This window comes from Strix uralensis, chromosome 15 (genome assembly GCF_047716275.1).
Source record: "Strix uralensis isolate ZFMK-TIS-50842 chromosome 15, bStrUra1, whole genome shotgun sequence".
Lineage (NCBI taxonomy): Eukaryota > Metazoa > Chordata > Aves > Strigiformes > Strigidae > Strix > Strix uralensis.
Genome location: NC_133986.1, coordinates 21,378,497 through 21,393,064, shown reverse-complemented (window position 1 = coordinate 21,393,064; position 14,568 = coordinate 21,378,497). Strand labels below are relative to the sequence as shown.

The window sequence follows — 14,568 nt, the reverse complement described above, 5'->3', positions numbered from 1 at the left end:
TAGAATTACTAAACGTTTTAGCAATTCAAAAGACACATTCATACTCTGAGTATGAATCCAACTCTGCGTGAATTTAGAAACCAACAGTATTCTAAAACATTAGAATGAGAAACAAAAGAAAGCTCAAAAAGCAACAAAACAAATGGCATTGACCAAAAACTTGATTTGCTGTGCCATCAACAAACCATCCTAGAGACTGAAGATAGTCTCATCAATACAAGTGCAAGTTTGTTTATTTTGAATTCAACTTGGATATAGAATCAAAGGTTCACTTCCAAGAACATGCAGACCAATCTCCTTTCAAATCATGCTGTCTTCTCAATCCTGAACTGGGCTTGAAGGTCCAGAGAACACTCTTATCCTTGGTCCATTTAACTCTTTACTGCACAACTCTTGAAAAGGCAAACTGGAAGGCCAGTTAACAGCAGTTTCTGAGGAGAGGGATGGAGGGATGGGGGAGACCCAAAAAAACTAGCAACAACGTTGATTACCACTGACCTTCAAATGAGCTTATCTGTTGCACAACAAGAGGCAATACCCCTTGTTTGAGAAATTATTCCATGGTTAGAAAGTTAGGAGACTCTCAAGGAACACTTAGTGTTATGCTCTATTTTGATCAGCAATGCTCCCAACAACTGCAAATTGCTTGAAAATGGAAACACCAGCTTCTATTTTGAAAAGAGAAAAGAATAAACAGTAAGAGGATGAATGATGAATGTGGGACAAACTGTTTACATCCAGTCTATTACCACCCAATTGAAAGGACAACATTTTAATGTAGTTACAAAGAAAAAAAAAAAAAAAAAGGCGCTGTATTCTTTTTCAGTAAAATTAGAACAGTTCATATTTTTCCATAATAGGCAATATTTAAAACCTCTGAACATAGCTGGAGTTCATAATCCCTTAACAAAAAAAGAACCCAAAATCCCACAAATTATCAAATTAACTCTAAAGAGATAACAGCCTAAACTGTAGGAAGTTACAAACTTCTTGCAGCAATTCTACAATCTCATTTGGGTCATGCAGTACTTGATCAACAATACTTCATTCTAGAAAGACATAGTATTTCTCTTCAAAAACCCACCAATTTTCCAGTGGTTTTCTGCTAACTGGAAAACACACCCTTGACTTGATAATGGAGCTATCTACACAGAGGCTTATTGCACAACAGTGTGAAAACAGAGCTTCTCATCAGTCTGCTAACTGGGGAAAAGGAAACGCTCCCGACCAAGCTGGTTAGGAATCAACCATGGGTTCAACCTCCACCTTTGCTCTTCATCTTCTGAATGCTCTTGGGCAAAACTTCTGTTCCTTGTCTGTGTTTAATTACTGAATTTTAATTGGTTCATCACCTGCATTGAAAGCTGTCTCGTGCAGACACACCAAAAGACTGGAGGATTTGTACACTTTATGTATAATTCATTTGGTTGACCACTATAAACAATATCAGTTTTAGCACGTTTACCACAGTTCCCTTACCACCACCTCTATCTCATTCATAAGCAATAAGTGATACAAAAAAGCAATTTTTTAAACGCGCTGGGGCTTAGACCCCTCCGCACTTCACCCTACGTAAAAAGGCAGTAATAATCTTTCTTTTCTCTGCCTTACAGTCATCTCTGTTAAAAAGATATGCTCTATGAAGTATGACAAGCCTACTGCCATATCAGAACAGGCTTCTGTTGCTTCTGAATTCAGCCATTAACCTTCATTTTTTGTTTTAATTGTAACAATCCCATCTACAGCACTTCAATTTTATTAAGTGCTTCAGAGGCACCCGTTAACCCCAGCAAAGTGATGTGGGGCAAACAACTAAAAACTGCACTACATGATCTTTGCTATTAGTTGCAGTAATGGTTCTGAAAACCAGTCTGACAGGGCTCAATATTAAGACTAAGATGATCGTGAACTATAATCAACAGAGCACAGCATTTGTCATCAGTTGCTGGTTAGCTGCAACAGTTCTAAGACAAGCTGAGCAAGAGAGTTTTAACAAGTTATATTTATACTACTGCTTCATACTTGTTGACATGCCTACATTTTGTCTCCTTCCCCTTAAAGCCAAAATAGAAAGACATGAGAATACTGGGGCACGTGCATGATTCCGACTCTTGAATGCAGCAGAAGTGCAGAACACACACAAATCCTATGTATAGCACAGGAGAAAAGCTTTACTTAACAATTCTTAAACCAGTTAACTAGGCTAGAGGTCATGGAAAGGTTTAACTGTGCTTTTAAGAAAAGTGACCGAGGAGCTTGGAAGCCTGGTACACAATATAAAATGAAGATCTCATTTTAATAAGCATACAAGCTAAAATAGCCATCCAAAATTACAGTATGTGCAAGAACTTATATTTTAAATATTATTTCAATTCTTAACAGGACAAATGCATAGGGGACCTCTGTGGTTAAGCCATCTGTACTGCTGGACAGAGAGACTAGCATATAATTCCTGCAGCAGTCAATGTCCCAAACCACAAAAACATTCATTACCAAGGAACAAAAACAACCCCCCCACCCCTGCCGCAGGCACACAAGATGGTAAAAAACAAGCATGGCAAAACTTTTGCACCCAAGGGTGTACAGTCTCATGGAAACTCTAAAACAGAATATGGAGTGAGCACGCATCAGCTTTCTATACTTAAAACTGGCTGCTATGCAGAAACAAGACCACGTAGTAGGGCCCTAGCAGCCATAGATTAATCAGGGAAACCAGCTGTACAGCACAAAGTGATCCCTCTTGTCCAGCTCTAACTCCTCTGGAGCATAAGGAGGCTTAGGCCTTTGATTTGTAGCATAAGGTTCCTTACAAGCATTTAGGGAAGGAAGTTATTCCACATGCTGTCACCCTTTTGGGCATTATCCCCATTTTTCATGGCTTAGCTCAAGGAGAGAGACAGCAGCTGGTGGCAGCAGGAAGCTCACGTGCCAGGACACACAGACACTCCTGGAGTCAGACCATAAAGATCCAGGAAAGAAGGTAAAAAGGAAAGAGATTCAGGCATGGAAGAGAAAGGAAGGTAATCAAGAGTTTAGCCAAACCTGTCTCCTAAAATCAAGCACAACTGAAAAACCCAGTCTGACACCTTGCTAGGCAAGCAGGGAATATGGCATGTACAAATCCCCCAGATACACATAAATTTATTTTACTTTTAATGCAACTGTTAGATATTTAGCGGGGGGGTGGTGGGGGGGAAAGTTTCTTTCTTAAATACTCTAAGCTGTGCATTCTGGACCCCAGTCCTTTTTACTGGCAGCTGCTGCTGCTGCAGAGAATCCAACTTCAAAAGACCAATTAAATGTTGATCTTCCGGTACTAACTGCACATACTCAACCCAAGTTTAAACTTGCCAGGTACAGTCCTCCAAAGAATAGAGGTCTATTGCTTTCATCCTTAAAACACATTACTGTAGAGAAGGTGAATTCCCAGCGTAATTCCTAAATTACTGAATATTCTTGCTGCTACACAGAGGTAGGTGGTAGCAGTTTGTAGGGTGGAGGACTAAAAAAAATCAGGGCTCCTTAGTTTCACTCTCACATATACTGCTTTAGTGAACTCAAGCAGGTGCTTCAGCCCAATGATTTGTAAAAATCATTCCACCTGCTGCAAACATACCCCTCCTTCTGCTGTTAATTATCTCAGAGGGCTGCCGGGAAGCCTACCCATGCTTGAGCAAGGCACTTGAAGATCTTCCAGCAGAAGGCTCCATGATGCACTCTCAGGTTTTTCACTCCTGACACAGCTAAGACTTCTCTCTGTGAACCAGGGAGGGAGTGTGGATCAGCACGCTGCGAAGGAACAGCTATTCAGTGATGGCTGGTTTACAGTACTGCTTCAAGAGAATTCCATCCCACTCCTCTAACCCTCCAGCTCAATACATTTGATCTCCAAACCATGAAAGCGTTCTGGTTATCAACTAAGGAGGATTCATTTCCATTTTATGTGATTTTTAGGTAGAATCAAGGTCTAAAATTCAGGGGGAGACAGGAGTGTTATTTTAAACCAATAAGAATATCCCACATTTATGCACATTGTGTGCAGCAGACGCCAGGCAATTTTTGTAGGTTTTACTCTTTACCAGCCTATATTTTAAATTGTTTACATGGTCACACCAGGCATAAACCAGTGCAAAGTAATCCAATCCACACTAGTATCCCATATTATGAAATATATTTGGTGCCAGTTTTATTTATACGTGCTAAGCACTATCTTGAGTATCACTGCTGAATACTAGAAGACAGCCAGGATCTCAGTGATCTATTTGCCATCATAGTAAAAGGGAGGTTTTTTCACCCATCAATATACCTACAAGAAGTGACACGGCTTTAACCACAAATATGGAGGGGTGGGGGGGGTGTATGTAAACAAATTATGTAAGTTTAAAGGACATCTGGTTTATCATCAGCAAGCTGGAAAGGGTCCGTAGAAAAGTTTTAAAAAAAAGTTTTAAGTGGGTTTAGAAAACATACGAAGTTTGTTGTTCTCATCTAGGAGAGGAGCTGGGAAGGCAGTGAGATTCAGAAGAGTTAAGCAACAGTCCAACCGGTAAACACTTCTATGAGAGGCTGAAGATCATTTATTCTCAGCCACTGGAGAAAGGACACACTAAAGAAATTAGGTCAGGTTAGGGTTTTTCATCGATGAGGAAGGGAATGCAGAAATGATGCAAACAGAAACATGCTCTGAAGATACTGGAGCAGACTGCAGAACTGCTTGCAACAGGTGATTTTTAATAGCAGCTGGATAGCCATTCCCCAGGTATGGCTTTGGTACAATCAACTCCTGACTCAGCAAAGGAGTTTCATCTGTGTGCCTTGAAAATCAAGACACAAACAAACAAAAAAAAAAAGCTCAGTGAACTGAACCCCCCATACCATTTCACTGAAAATCTTGATTACAAGGGTGTGGGGTTGCTTGTGTTTATGCTTGGTTTTACACAAAAAAGTTTTAAAACCTCCCCCAGTAACAATACTCACATCTCTGTTTCTGTTGCCCTCCTGATGCAAATGAGCTTCGTAGCTTTATCAAATACTAACGTTAAAATATTGTTAAGATAAACTGCTAGCTACCTTATTTTTTTAAATAAACAAGCAGTAAGTAAGGTTTTTTAAGATCCTGTTATATTTTCTGGATTGTGTAGGGTTCCCCCCCAATAATGACAGGGTTTTAGGAAGACAAGAGATTTACTTCAGACTGTTGGTTTTCTTTGGCAGCCTACAGTTTTGAAATAATAATGTTAGCAGTAACAACAAAATATAGCACTGATTATAGACCATCTCATCTCCATTGGCCTGAATTAGTTCATTTCCCTTGGTCAAGAGATGCCAAAGGACTTCTCTGAAGAGCATGCTCTGAAGAAGTCCAGCAAAGGTGCTTTTGTGTAATTTGTATAATTATAATATTTAGGATTTGTTCAGGTTGTTTGGGACGGCAATAAAATGTTTGAAAACTCTCCAACAGCACACTCTGAACTTGCTCATTATTTTGTCCTGTTTCGAGTTATATTACCTACTTCAAGTAAAAATCTTCACATACCAGAAAAAACAAATGATTGGATTCAGTATGCATAATTTTGTGCACTTCCATCTCTGCAGAGGCTGGAAGCAAGCTATGTGTGTTCAAGATCACTTTTCTATGGACACATTATTTTAAAGGAGGGTTCCTCCGACTTTTCTGTCTTTTCCCACAGACCACCCATTAAGCACGCCACATGAACTCCAGTCCTGGTGCACAAGGCAATGGCTCTCAGACTGTCCTTAATACCCCTGTAGCAAATACTGAAATTGGTTACATGGAACAGCATATTTCATCTTCTTTTAAGACAGTTTAGCAGCTGTAAAGGAGGGCAGCCAAGTCCATGCAAGCAGCCAACACTACAGAGACCACCAAGCAGCATACAGAACATATTTAGAGATCCGCTGAAAAACTAAACAAAAACCAGAATATCAGCCATGATTTGGGGACACTTATATCGAGTTGCTGAGACACTCATTAGGTAAGACTCAAAAGCACTTCAACTGTTTTATTTATAGGAGAAAACACATTCACTAGAGCATACAACAATTTTCATCTGGTCTGTTTTGTTAGAGGAAATTTCTAAACATTATTGCAAAACTGGTTCTTGGCAAGCTCTCCCTGTGCAATACACAACTGGTGTTCATCCAAACAGTTGTGAGGACTGTAGCTTCATGCAATCTTGACTAGCTAATGCTAAACAGATATATCTCTGCAGCCTGAACCCCCACCTCTTCCTGACCTCAGGTTCTCACTCGAGCATTTTAACTCGAGGTTAAAATATACACGGGGTTTTCCCAAAAGCAGAAGTATACTGTTCAACAACAATTTGCTTATTCCTCTGAGGATTCTTCCGCAGTTTGCTCCTCAAGAACCACAATGCACATGACAGCTTAAATACAAATATACTGTCTACTGAGGATTAGGGCATTTTGGCTCCAGACAGACACCAATACAAGCTTTGAAAACTAGCATTCTGAAAACGGCTGTTAAGCTCAGCATCCTCCAATCTTAAAAGTCAACTTTGAGTTTAGTGCTGGTTGGAGATTAGAACCTGCACTGAACTTCAAATGAGGACAAACTGACAACTTCCATCAAACTTCAGTGATGATGGCCAAAGCTTCCAAGGTCCGCTGAAAATCCCAGTCTACATGTAGACAGTAAACCCCACAAGGAAGGTGAAAACTTTCCCACGCTTTCAGAAAAATTAAGCAATGGCACCTCACAGGTCTGTGCTGAGACGTCCGAGTCCCACACTGTGTCTAAACGGAGGAACTGGATAGCAAAGAGAGACCTATCGCATACGCATGGGCCATCTACTGACCCCACCACTTCCAGCCTCCAAATCTACTCTACATTAAATTAAGAATGGTGTGATACAAGGAAAGCTGGTCATAGGCCTCACACGCTAGCTGCTGTCTCACGATGTAATGAGTAAACTTCTCCAGATCCATCACAGACTACTGTACCGCCCAGGACATCCCTCCCTCCAGCTATACAAAGCTATGGCCTTTACACTGCTGTCCATAAGAGTGAAGGATGCTGTAAGCACTTACAATTTGTAATCCTGGGTCCAAAAAACTAACCGTACAGGCAGTCTTTAACGACAAATCACTCGCACTGAGGGAAGAGGAGTATCGCTTTATAATGTCTCTCACGCCAAAGCCCGCAGTGACCCTACCTCAGCTAGAAGCTCAGTTCAGAAGTCTCTGAGGGACATGTTCTGAGGCAAGTCACTCAGCAAGTCACCGAGAAGGTATCATCACAAAAATACAGTTGCTTATGGCAGGCACGTTCATGTCAACGGCAGGTCCATGGCCCTTTTATGAGAATACACTGGCATCACTACCGCCGCACTAGTCAAAGCGTTTGCTAAATAAAAACTCATGTTAACCATGGCTGTTTAAATACTAAAGACCAAATACTTTACCTCTCTCCTCAGCCTGTTATACATACCGGCTGGTAACTGAAACACAAGTGTGTTTACTGCCTGCTCAGACAGCATGTTTGCATCGACCTATTCTGTGAAGAACTTAAGAAATGAATGGCTTCGCCTCGCTATGAGTAGTGGTGCTCGCATGTATGGTACTACCGAAGTCCACCCCGTTACCCTCTCTTTGCAAGGTGGTGGATTGTGCATTAATTCCTTATTGGATTGCGTTTCTATGTTGGATGCCGAGAGGTCAGTTGGGAATAGATGTTCGTGGGGTGATGGTACTGGGAAGGAACTGGGCAGATGAGAATTTGATTTCCATTTTCCTGTTCAAATATCGCTCCTCTTCACACTGGTTCTGTAATACCAAATATTTTCATTGTCTTGTCAGTGAGGTTTCATATTTAGATTAAGGATTCTTTAAAGTACAAACCTGTATTTTTTCTAATACCATAGGACACTAGTATCAGTTCCATAACAGTGTTTACCATATTCAAACCACGCTGGAGCTCTCTGTCAGCTGACTCATGACAGTTTTCTTTGTGAGAATTAATATGGCATTCTGCTTGTATCCACAAAAATTGGAAACAGCCTGTCCATGGAGATTTCTGATATTTTCTGATTTTAGCATAAGCAGAAGTGACACTGAAGTAATCTCTTACACAGTATTGCCATTGGGCTTTGCCAAAACAGGTAAGTGCAAAGACAGCGCTTAAAAACAGGGATGGGGGATGCGGCAGGAAAAAAAACCATACTTGGATGTGTCACATTCTGTGATGCAGAGTACATGGCAATAATTTTGCTGTTGTTATTTTAAATGCAGTAGGCATAGATTTCCCCCCACCTCCATGTTATGCTCAGTAGAGTTTTAAAACTGCAGAGGAAACTGAAGATTTGTCCTACTTCTGCATAAACTGATTTAGAAGAACGCAAAGGGGCGACTTCCTTGAACATCTAAACATGACTTTTGTTGTGAATAACAGATCAGGTCAATCCAAGAGCGGAAAAAAACCCTGCAGTGTCCCCTTTTTAGATTCTGGATGCCAATGGGAGCAAGGTTCTTGTCTGGGGTTTTTTTTCAGTTTATTTTATTCCTCCTTGGTTTGGCAGACAGCTGTCTGGCCAATAATAGTAGATTATGCAGCGGTGATGGTTCCAAACTTTTAATGGATAAAATAGAGGTTCTACATCATTTGGAAAATTTGGCTTGCAAGTTTTCTCCAGAACTTGAACAAATATAGGCTTGACAAAGGTATGCTTGTTTCTGATCTGAATTGTTTCCAGTTTCTAGTTCCAGTTCCAGATGTTACATTAACTCCAAAAGGCGCAAATCTTAAGAAAGCTGAAAAAAGACATTTTACTTCTAATCTCCAAATGTACAATACGTACCCTTGAAAATATATATTTGTAAAATGCAGAAAATTACTCAGAAATAGCATGTGCTGGATTCAGCTGCTGGCAGATGTTATACATTAGAACAAAAGTGTAGTCAAGTCAGATGTGAAAGACTCAAACATAGGTTCCACAATTTGATGTTGTTTTCTTCTAACAGTTAAGAATCTTCCCAAATAAAACTGTCTTGTTAAAGGGAACCTGCCACACGATACTGGGCTTTAGAGGGTGGGAAGTTGGGAGAACTTTTTAGTGCCAAGTTATGCACAGGGCTTCTAATTTTTGTGCAAGTCTCGTGACTGTCTTCCAGTCAAATATTCAAGATTTTGTCTTTGTGAGAGCTTTTTGGGAAGGAGAGCAAAAGGAAGATGAGGCAAAAAGAATTATTTAAGATAATGAAATCTGTACTATTGTGCTTGTATTTATATCACTGATAATATTTAATTTGCCTCCTCTAATGTAGCAAATAACCTGCAAGTAACCTGCTCCAAGCTTTGTAAATCACTCCTTGCTGGAGATGACTCTATTTTAGCCAAGAACATTGATTAAACTAAATTCAGTCCTTGTGGCTCCTTTTGTCTCTCTAAGGTCGGTGCTTGTCCTGCTGGAACTACACAAAGGGAGATTTTCTGCTCTCTTCTTTATTATTATTCTATAAATCTAACTGGTTCTCAATATTGTGTAGCCAAAGACATGCCACTGCTGATAATTTAGCTTCTTCTCAAACATCTGTTCAAAAATAGCGGATTTGCTGAAAAGAAAGCATGTTTAGGATTTCACTACCTTTTCTTCCATTTTTTGTCAGAAGTCAGCCAAGGGTTAGGAAAAAAAAAAAAAAATAATCTGACTTGCTTTATTTGTGACTTAAAATGATCATAGTATATTACAAATTGAGTCAAAGATTCAACTCTTCACAAGGTCTGAAGGGAAGTGTTAATTAAAGAGGTGTCACAAGGCCACTGAACACAATTGGTTTGATAGATTGGTTTCACGTGTCTTCGGTGATCAGTGTATGATTTTTGTGGACATAATGGAATAGGACGCTACGCTCTCTGGGGCATGCCTGCACTCTGCTGTTAATGCAAATTAATGCCTGCATTATCTTCAGTGGCATTACAGTTCACATACTTGCAAAGTGAGTGGTTAGCTCAAATTGATCCGAGTAAGGTAGTAAGTGATACTGCTCCTTAACCAATGATATTCTTGCTATAGAGGGCAGACCACATTCTATTACCATTTACCTGGCAGCCATCATCTGCAACTGTGATACATTTTTATCCCTGGGTCCAAAAATTTTTGGTAAGGTCTCCACCAGTGACTCTAACAGTGAGTCCCAAGGACTCTTTGTACCAAACTACGATTTGGTAGCATGTCACTGTTGGACAGAAGAGCTTGAGGGATGTTTTCCCCATGAAATTATTTTCCCTTTAAATCAGAGGTGTGTGGGGCTCACTCATAATTCTGCCGTATCGCAAATTAGTGAAGATCATAAACTGGCAAAAATTGTTCCTTCCTTTAACTGTGCAAAGGGTCCCTAACAGAGAGCAATAAAATACAAATGCTAGTCTAGGTGAAGAAATATAAAATAATCATCTGTGCTATTTGTCCCTCCAACATATGGAATTTAAGGATATTTCCAGAAAAAACAGTAGTCACTTCCAAACCTCCAGAATAAAAGAGCCACTCCACATTTGGACCTGTGCTGGCAATATTCAAAAGAAAGCAGATTGTATCAGTCCCCTTGTACCTATTTTTATAGGCTGGTAGTTTGTGTGTGCAAGAAGGGAAACATGTTTTGGAATTCAGACCCAGAATGCCTCATTTGCTTTCCTGGAAAAAGTTTTGAGTCTAGATAATTACATAAAACTGAAGAAAATCTGAGAGAGAACGAAAATTTGGGGCCTTAGAAGATAAGTTACATGGGAACTCTTCAACATTTTTGGTTCTGTTGTTTTTGCAGCTGACCAAATACTGCTCTGGACAATCTCACGGTTATTAACTGGTCACTCTCCTCGGTGTCTGTTGAATTCTGTTGTTTGCAGAATTATGTGATATGTATGTATGTGTTAGTGTGATATGTAATCAAGGATAAAGGTCCCAAAAAGGAGACTAAAAACAATATTAGAGAAGTAGCGATGCTCTGTGCTGAGGGAAGGTTGTAAAACTGCGAAGGGCAGAGCAGCTGGAGGGCTTCCCCGAACTCCCAGGGCAGTGCAGGGCGTAGTACGCGCTCCCCTGACAAACGCAGTATTCCAAGCCAAACCATAAACTGTGCAAATCAAGCTCCAGCTACATGGTGTTAGGAGGGATCTTGATTTAAATATGCCCTTTGTATTGGGCTGGGTCAGATGCGTTTTGGTCTGCCTGAAGCAGAGTCCAGTTCAATTTTTATTTATTTTTTTCCCCCCCTTGTTGCTCCCCATCCCACAGTGTCCTACTACCTCACGGATGTTTCGGTGCCCTGAAATCTGCCAGCACGTCTGCACACACAGTTGCCTTCCTTGAGCCAATCCTGTCAAAAAGATCTCAGTTTAAAAAGGCAAGTAGATTAAAAAAAAAAGTACTAAGGCAACTTCTTTGCCTAGCTCAGCTGCAGCCAGAATATTGTCTGGTTGCAGGCTTGCAGAGCACTCTCTGTGCTGCTGTGACTTGTGCACACAATGCTCAGTGAAGGAACTTTATAGGTGGTTTTCTGCTTAAAAAGAAGTAACACAGTGGCACGCACAGGTTTGCTTTACTCATGAACTTTAAGCATAGACCCAGCCACCCACAAACGCACAAACTTAAGATTTCAAAATATTTTCATGTAGAGTTACAACATATTATTAGTCATCTTCTACTGTTCAAGTTAGGCTTATTTACCTCATGAAATTTTCATGTGAGTCTCAGCAATATCCTACTGGCATAAGAAATTAACTGTCTGCAGTGCATATGCAAGAGAAGCTGCTACACCCACTGTCAAATACTGATGTGATATTGCAGAAACACGAAGTAGGAGAGGTACTAGGAAAGTACGGTGCATCTCAACTTCAGCAGCTGGTTGAAGCAAAAAACCATATCATTCTTTTCTTCCCAGTTTGCTCTGAGACTGAATTCTTCGATTTTCTTCCACCCATGGTTTCCCACCTGTATAAACAGCCAAGCCTAACTACTATTTTAACTCATCATGTATCTGCCTTTTCCAAACAAGAATGGAAATTAATGTCTAAAAAGCTTTCCGTTCATCATAAAAGAGTCCAAAACCAGAAGTCAATCTGTTCCCTACAAAGGACCTATGTGGGGGAAAAAAACCACCACAAGCTTTACACAGCATTAACTATCGTCGTTTGTATTATGGTAACACCTAGAAGGCAGAATCAAGATTCACACTCTGAAAGGCACAATGTGGGCACATTGTGAAGGATTGTCACACCTGAAGAACTTGCTGTCTAGATACACGAGGGGAAGAATGAAAGGAGGCCCACAAAAGACCAGGATTAAGGGTCTGGCCCATGGGCGGTGGATGGCAGAGCCAAGATGAGAACCCAGTGTGCTAAGTGGAGCCATAACCAGTGTAATTTTCCAGACTGAGTAAACTTACAACCTTTTTATACCTTCAAGGTACCTTACAAACAAATTTTAACAGAGTGCAAAAAGACAAACACTTTACTATGGCAAACTGCTTAGGAATTACCTCAGTCACCTGAACTCTCCCATCCCTTTGGTAGCCTTGACAAGGTGTACTGCGGGTAAGAAACTGGACTCCTGATATACAAGACATCTAGAGAAGCATGACTAAATGTTTTTCCATCTTCTCTACGCTCCAATTTCAGCAGATTTAAGTGCCAAAAGAAATAACTCCGGGGCTATGCTACAGTGCAAATGGTTCAAATATGGGGGGGGGGAGATACAAACACCACAGTACCAGCCCAAAGAAAACCCTAACGTCCATTTTTGGAGTCAAAAGATACATAGCTCATCTCCAAAATCAGAGGGCCACAAACATAAGCAACACACTGCTGGAAGGGCAGAGAAGCAGGAATGCAGACATTTTTCCCCAGATAAATTAAAATATACAGATTCTAAAACTGCTTATAGAACACAGGTGACAAAATGCATCCATGGGTTTTTTTATTTATTTATTTTTGTCCAAAACCCATCCCTCATTTCTGCAGAAGGAAGGGTACAAGCCTATTAGCATTACATGAGGAAGCAATATAATTGAGGGCAGAGCAAAGTGCATTTGTTTATACTAAAACAAAACTAACTTAAGCAATGTGTGGCCTTCGCTGATCTGATTATCCTGGTTTTTGTGCAGTGCACCCCTTTCCTCCACCCTTTATTTATTTGCACATTTGGCTGTGTCTTCATTGCTGAAGAGAAAAATGTAATTATTACATTAAGCTAGCTATTTCAGTGTAAAATTGCCAGCAGAGAAAGGAAACTTTTACATCAAGTAAAAAGCCAGTGTCATTATTTCACTCCTCACCTGAGGTTTCATCACTGCATGGAGTTGCACTGGCTCTTACAGGATTTTTACGTCAAGATTGCAATATTGGTGTAATGACACCTGTTTCAGCCATGAAGACATGACCCAGGGCTTTCAGAGCAGGAAGCCTTCTCCCTTTGTGCCTGGAAAACATCCAGGGTATTTCAGATGAAATTATATTCCAAACAACTATTCCAACCCTATGCTATCGTTGAGAAAAAGAAATAAATACTGCCGTCCTTCGGGAGCCCGACTGGGAGCCTGACTAAGGCAGAATGCATTTAATAGGCCTTGCCTAGCATTTAACACACTCAGAGTAGGACTAAGTGCCATGTGTCCCCTCTCTGCTGAACCCCTTTTAAGTACAGTAAACTTATTACAACCAGTTTTTACAACTCTTCTATTTCTAGTTGTTGAAGACTGTTTTGGAGTTTAAATGTCCTGGATTCTGCCCTCCCTATTATACATACGTGTTTTGGTTTTTTTTTTTTTTTTTTACTTATTAAAACCACTGCACAATACAAATGCTAATAAAAAAAGCTACGACCCACAGTCTAAAAATCACATTTCCAATCCAGAAACGTGACAAACACGACACATTCAACATGCCAGACCCTAGCACACCATCAGCAATTAACAACTGCATTTTAACTTTGCACAAACGAGACCCTGCAGCACATTGTTAATAAACATGAAATACATGCAAGAAATGACCACATGCATTTAAGTAACTCCCTTCAGGTATGAATGATGACTGAATACAGAAACAGAATCTACCCTCTTAAAATACAACAGGGGCTTATGAACCCAATTTAACCCACATATTTACATGAAAATGAGAAGGGCTGGTTTTTCTACATATTAAAGAAGTCTTGCTTAAAAAAATATATTATGTCCCAAATGTAAGCCTTACGTAAATAATTTAAAAAACAAATAAAACAAACAGAAGACACCTTAAATTTCATTAGTGAACTGCAAGAAAATGGAACACCATGCCTGCATGCGCCTAGCCTTTGAAGCACTGTCTGAAAGAGAAGGTTGAACCACCAGAGTACTGTTAAACCAGAGGAAAAGCCTACCTGCTTTTAAAACTCGATGTAAACTAGACCACAAAAGCACTTGCTTTTTATGAAAAACAGCTTTCTCCTCAAAAACAACAACAACAACAAGCAGCCAACCACCACCACCAAAAAAACGAACCCACACCAAACAGGCACTAACTTGAAGTACAGCTCACAGCAGCCCTTCGCTTCTACACTA

The 14,568-nt window shown here is 40.2% G+C and overlaps 1 protein-coding gene across 3 annotated transcripts in view; it reads right to left on the bottom strand.

The window, feature by feature from the left end:
• Window positions 1-14,568, bottom strand: part of LRP5 (LDL receptor related protein 5) — a 167,138-nt gene that overhangs the window by 136,392 nt on the left and 16,178 nt on the right. Inside the window, exon 1 of one of the 3 annotated variants that reach the window (XM_074884800.1) lies at window positions 499-504. The exons of the other annotated variants lie outside the window; for them this stretch is intronic. The gene's annotated coding sequence lies outside the window, so the exon portion shown is untranslated. Of the gene's footprint in view, window positions 1-498; window positions 505-14,568 lie in introns of those variants that run through there. 3 annotated transcript variants of the gene reach the window in all.